This window comes from Nerophis ophidion, linkage group LG10, assembly GCF_033978795.1.
Source record: "Nerophis ophidion isolate RoL-2023_Sa linkage group LG10, RoL_Noph_v1.0, whole genome shotgun sequence".
Taxonomy (NCBI): domain Eukaryota; kingdom Metazoa; phylum Chordata; class Actinopteri; order Syngnathiformes; family Syngnathidae; genus Nerophis; species Nerophis ophidion.
In genome coordinates this window covers 26,427,155-26,434,186 of record NC_084620.1, presented here as the reverse complement: position 1 = coordinate 26,434,186, position 7,032 = coordinate 26,427,155, and positions in this window count along the sequence as shown.

Genomic DNA, 7,032 nt, shown 5'->3' with positions numbered 1-7,032 from the left:
TGACTTTACGTAACTGAAACAATACAAAAAGAATGTCACTGTGAGTTAATAAAATAGACACGTGTAAACGTGTTAGCATATTCGCTGATGCTAACGAAGCTAGCTTGTCTACATTATGATAGCACGTACAAATATGCATGAAAACATTCCTACAGACATCACACATGGAACAGGTTAATAAGTATGAATAGTTTTAGTTATATTGTAAAATTTACAATTATTGCTTGTAATTATTATTACGAGCAGAACGCTATAGACGGTTATATTTCCGGTTTAAAGCATGAAACAGGAAGTACATTTTCAACCCGCAACCTGCAGTGTCTAAAGTCGTCCAAAAGATGGCACCATAGCACAAACAATGATACCACACCTTTTTAGTGTCTCCGTCGGTTTAATATGAAAACTATTTGTTAAATGCAAAACATTATGGCCGTTGGCAAAGAAAAATCCCTAAATTAGCTGCACCGTTTTAAAAGCCGCAGGGTGCAAAGCGTTGAAAAAAAGGCAATTTTTATAGTCCAAAAAATACAATAACTGTACTTGGAACACCCCTTTTGCATTGCCAGTCTGTATATGCCACACATCTGGGTGTGACGTCATCTACAGAACTGGAGCTCATTTCCTCAAAAAGACAGTGGAGAAAAATGACATGTAAAATTATTATTTGTATACGTTTTGGTTGCCCTTTCCATGCAATGGGTAACATTATGAGCAAAAAAGCAATATGATACTATTTAGACATCATAGCCTGTGTTTCCTTATCTTCGGTGTCTGCATTTCATATTTCTTAAGATTAATATGACAAGTTTATTGCATTTTATTTCTATTTTTTAAATGCTGAAAGAACATACTTGATATGTCCTCAACATATATTGTGTTCCAATGCATTTCAACTGAAGGTACAAATCCAGCAGCAAAACATCAGGAGAAGAGGACGCAAAATAGAATATTTTGTCGTGATTTGCCAATGCGGCTCAAAGTTACAGAGATTGTTATGCAGAAGGCATTGAGCCGTGTGTGACATTTAAAGTCCATCCAATTAATTTGTAATAACTGATGATGGGACAAACAAATCAGAAGCAACTTTGCCTTATGAAGCATGTGATACTGTGTCCTTAGAAACCTCAATGTGTCACTTTCAGAAAAAAAATTGCAAGACACGATATAACTGCTGTGTCATGTGACTATGAAGCACCAAACTGTTTATCAGGAAGTGCTTTTTGCGGTTCACCATTGACCACTCATAGTTAAGGAAGTCAAAGGTCATCAGTTTTCATCAGCGTCATCAATTTAAATTTAACTAACAAAAAGAAAAATTTACGAAGTGCGAGATAATTTTCATGTTATATTGCCAAATGAGGTAAATGTTCTTCTTTTCTTGTTTACGAATTGGCTCATTGGCCAGGGTTGCACATTGCATCCATCCCCATCCATTTCTACGGCGTATTCCCTTTTTGGAGTCGCGGGGGGCGCTGGTGCCTATCTCAGCTACAATCGGGCGGAAGGCGCGTACACCCTGGACAAGTCGCCACCTTTTCGCAGGGCCTGCACATTGAATATTAGTTTTTAAAAAAAAAGAAGTATCTTTGCTAAATTGTTATGTTATTTGCAGGTCAAATGTAGTGACTTTTTTTTAAACTTATTAAAAATGGATGACCATTATGAAACATCTACACAGCATCAGTGCAGTGTCAGTACAGGTAGTGAGTGGGCCAGACACTCGTTGAGGCGTCATTTACTTATCAATGCTAATAACCAAGCTAAAATATGTTGTATTTGTCAGAAAAATAATAGCATAGGCAACACAATAGAGGTATTAATTGTTACTAGGGCTGCGAATATTTGGGTGCCCCACGATTCGATTCAATATCGATTCTTGGGGTCGCGATACGATTATAAATCGATTTCTTTCGATTCAACGCGATTCTCGATTCAAAAACGATATTTTTTCAATTCAAAACAATTCTGTATTCATTCAATACATAGGATTTCAGCAGGATCTACCCCAGTCTGCTGACATGCTGCTAGCAGAGTAGAAGATTTTTTTTAAAAAAAGCTTTTATAATTGTAAAGGACAATGTTTTATCAACTGATTGCAGTAATGTAAATCTGTTTTAACTATTAAACAAACCAAAAATATGACTTATTTTATCTTTGTGAAAATATTGGACACAATGTGTTGTCAAGCTTATGAGATGCGATGCAAGTGTAAGCCACTGTGACACTATTGTTCTTTTTTTTTATTTTTATAAATGTCTAATGATAATGTCAATGAAGGATTTTTAATCACTGCTATGCTGAAATTATAACTAATATTGATACTGTTGTTGATAATATTCATTTTTGTTTCACTGTGTCGTGTTTGTGTCTTCTCTCAATTGCTCTGTTTATTGCAGTTCTGAGTGTTGCTGGGTCAGCTTTGGTTTTGGAATTGGATTGCATTGTTATGGTGTTGTGTGTATTGTTTTTTTTTAAATCAATTTTTTAAAAATGAGAATTGATTCTGAATCGCACAACGTGAGAATTGTTATTTAAATTCGAATCGATTTTTTCCCACACCCCTAATTGTTAGCATTCTGCATGCTGCTGTTCAGTCATAGAAATGTCCCCAAACCAACACATACTGTATGCATATCTACCTGAACCTGTTAGTGAACATTTTATATTTGAGACATATCAATTAGAGTTTGACTAAAATGTTTTTGAAATATACGCCACTACAGTTGCACCTCTTAGGAACAAAGTGCAGTGCAGGCTCGGTTTATCTCTTGTGCAATTTAACCACACGGTCAGTCAACCAATACAATATGACTGAGTCGAAAATAAATGAAAAGGTAAGTCCGGATGCTTTTTTTCAGTGATTTATAAGGTTAAAGTTAATAATAATACATTTTATTTGGTATAGCACTTTTCAGTGTACTCAAATACGCTTTACAGCAGGGGTGCTCACACTTTTTCTGCAGGCGAGCTACTTTTCAATTGACCAAGTCGAGGAGATCTACCTCATTCATATTTACAATTTGTATTTATTTATTTATGAAAGGGACATTATTGTTAACAAGTTAATGGTGTTTAATGATAATACAAGCATGTTTAACACATTTAGATTCCTTTCTTTCATGAAGACAAGAATATAAGTTGGTGAATTACCTGATTCTGATGACTTGCATTGATTGGAATCAGACAGTGGTGCTGATATCGTCCGCATTTTCAAATGGAGGAGAAAAAAAGTCTTCCTTTCTGTCCAATTCCACATGAAAGTGGTTGGATTTGGCATCTCATTTGTTCATCTTGCATATTCGTTTTCAAACACTTTTGTTATGAGAGTAGCATATGTGTGTGTGGCCCTTTAATGTCTGGCAGCAGGTGAGTGAAGTCAGTGAGTGTGTGGGTGAGCGAGGTGAGGGAGCGGTCGCTAAGAGAAATACATTGGCATCAAACTCCGTAGCTTGCTAGCTTGTGCACGCTAGATTTCCAAGACTCTTATTTTGTCAGCACAGGCAGGATGAAGCATGTCTTTTATGGTGAAGACAGGAACTGTGCAGTCGGTCTTTAGAGTTTTGACAGCAAGTACGGCCCAATAGTTTGTTGAAATAAAAAGTGTTTCTCTCCGTCCTGTCAGGGATTTTTTTCTCAATAATGAGCTCGCAGGAGCCAGCGTCAACTCACAAGATCCTCGGGTGCCAAGAATGTCAAACAACTGACGAAAGTGAAGTCTTGGTTAAGATTGATGATTGCTCATTTTTATGTATTTTTTTAATGCCTGGCTTGCGATCGATTGACACACCCTCTACAATCTACTGGTAGCTTGCGATCGACGTTATGCCCACCCCTGCTTTACAGGATAAAAATTAAATTATAAAACAGTTCAAAGTAATAATATTTAATACTGGAAATATAAAAGCAGTACACTATTATTGTTATTATTATTATTATTATTATTATTATTATTATTATTATTATCATTAAATGTATTATTATTATCCGATATGAGTATGAACATAAGATATTCTTCATCTCAGTATGTTGGTAATGACTGAATTAATTAATTACATGTTACAGAACTGTTGTATTACTCATTCATGGATGTCATTTTGCTATTTTGCTGTAAGGAGAGTCAGTAGATGAATGTATATATTTGTGGGCGCTCTGACGGGGGAAAGGGGTAGGATTAAATAAGCTTTGCTTCTTCCTATGGAATGAGAATCAGCACCTCCAAGTCCGAGTCCATGGTTCTCGCCCGGAAAAGGGTGGAATGCCATTTCCGGGTTGGGGAAGAGACCCTGCCCCAAGTGGAGGAGTTCAAGTACCTAGGAGTTTTGTTCACGAGTGAGGGAAGAGTGGATCGTGAGATCGACAGGCGGATCGGTGCGGCGTCTTCAGTAATGCGGACGTTGTACCGATCCGTTGTGGTGAAGAAGGAGCTGAGCCGGAAGGCAAAGCTCTCAATTTACCGGTCGATCTACGTTCCCATCCTCACCTATGGTCATGAGCTTTGGGTCATGACCGAAAGGATAAGATCACGGGTACAAGCGGCCGAAATGAGTTTCCTCCGCCGTGTGGCGGGGCTCTCCCTTAGAGATAGGGTGAGAAGCTCTGCCATCCGGGAGGAACTCAAAGTAAAGCCGCTGCTCCTTCACATCGAGAGGAGCCAGATGAGGTGGTTCGGGCATCTGGTCAGGATGCCACCTGAACGCCTCCCTAGGGAGGTGTTTAGGGCACGTGCAACCGGTAGGAGGCCACGGGGAAGACCCAGGACACCTTGGGAAGACTATGTCTCCCGGCTGGGCTGGGAACGCCTCGAGATCCCCCGGGAAGAGCTAGACGAAGTGGCTGGGGAGAGGGAAGTCTGGGTTTCCCTGCTTAGGCTGTTGCCCCCGCGACCCGATCTCAGATAAGCGGAAGAAGACGGACGGATGGATGGATGGATGCTTCTTCCTACTCTTTTTCGGACATGATGCAATGTAAGGTGATATGAAACTGTGTGATGTATTGTGTTTTAAATGTGCTCATGTTCAAAATAAACTATGAAAAGAAAAGAAAAAAAGAAAGTGTACTGTGGCAGCAGATTTAAGGAAACGGTGAGCATGATTGGCATATTCCAATTATTTGAATAGCTTCTATTTCTACTTGCTAACAAATAGTTGTGGGATTGCATAATAAATCACGAGAGGCTATTCAACTTTTTAGCAGGGGACTTGGTGTCACATGCGGAGCAGCGAGGATTGAAGCTACTAGCAAATCCATGCCATTGAAAAACCAAGCGTCCACACTAGAAAGATGTCAGCTTGTTCCTTTTAAGATCCAAATATTTGCGTATGTTTACCACTTGGTTCACATAAGAAAAGGAGATGAGTGAAAAAACTTTTTAAAACCCCTAAAGGGCACTTTGAGTCATGCCGTTGGCTTGCTAATGTCACTTTTTGCTACGTTTAACCTGTCATGATCTCACATGACAGTTTAGTCTTTATTATTAGTTTCCTGTATTTTAAAATATTGCTTATCCAGCGCTCTTTTTTCTTCCACTTCCTATTTGTCACCACTTCCCCCAACATGTTTCTGGCAAGCAGACAACACAGCTGTCCCTAGTTGTCAATTAGGAGGGTTTTTATGCCATCCCGGTCCTTTGGACAAGTTTTTTTTTTCCATCTGCACTTTACCTGCTGTCTTTACATCCTGGGGTCCAGAACAACACAAACTGTAACAAAACCACCTTGTTTTTTCTTTTGACAACATTTTTCCCCAACTCTGCACGTGACATCAAACATGTGCGGCTAGTGTTCCAGAGACTTTTGGAAAAAGGAATTAGTCATTATTTACAGTGTTTTTATTCTTTTATTTTGTTATTCTGGTCTGTTGTTTTCTGTTTGGATTTGTTGTTATTTTTCCGGTGACTTGGCGCCAGGTGGATGCTCTTAGCTAATGGGTGCATTCAAACGCGTGTGGCGCTTGCTATCTTTGATTTTATGGTCTTTTCTCCGTAGTTTGGACTTGTCACTTGGCTCGCGGTTTTCTGGTCTATCTGGTGCTCAACTAGTTTTTCTAGTTTCCCTCTCACCTAGTCATTGGCTTGTATCATGCTTTGGTTTGTTTTTCCTGTTTTTTCTAATCCCCCTATTGTGCAATTGTAGTCTGTTCACTCTGTCTTTTTGTTTTTTCTTTATTTTCATTTAACTGTTCTTACAACAACAGTATGTATTAATGTATTATATCGAACAGCAAGACTTGTAGTCTTTCACACACACTAAAGTCTTATTTAGCATTTTTGAAAACAATAATTGCATTAAAAATCTGCAACCTTGGGCATTGAAACATACCTAAAATGTTAGACCAATGACTAATTATTATGCTGTTAGGAGAAAAAACCTGAAGCAAAGGCTATTATTTGGCAAAAGAGCAATACTATTTGCTTAGTTGGCTGAGGTTGCAAAAGCCTTTTTGCAGGTTCTGCTTTTTTCCATTAGTGGTGCATTAACTCTGTGTTTGTGTACTTTTAAGAGCGCTTTCATATATATTTTACAGACAGTAGAGTAAAACCTGCTTGCATCCAAAAACTGTCACTGTCATTTTTAAGTTGATATAAAATGTAAGGTCCAATAAGGTCATTTCTATGAGAAATCATTCCCTTTATGTCGAAATGTGTTGTAATATTGTAAACGTCATCATTCTTCATTCAGTTTGAAAACATACTTTACATTGGCTTAAGATCTGCTTTTATTCCCTATTTGTATGCACAGGTATTTGCTTTTTTTTTAGATTTTATTTTATTATTTTATGTGTAAAACTATCATAATTGATAATCATTGACACTGTATTTGTACTATCCTTATTAGATTGTATTTCTGCATCTGCAGCACTTAGGTCAACTACAGTTGTTTTAAACTTTTTAATTAAATACAAAAATGCACAGTGACTTCCTGTTCAGTGAAAAATAAGCTTAAAAATAAAAGTATGGTAGTAATAATGTCATGTCCCCCCGTGACGGACCATGTGGTTGTATCCAAATTGGGGTCTACAGCCATAGCATTGCGT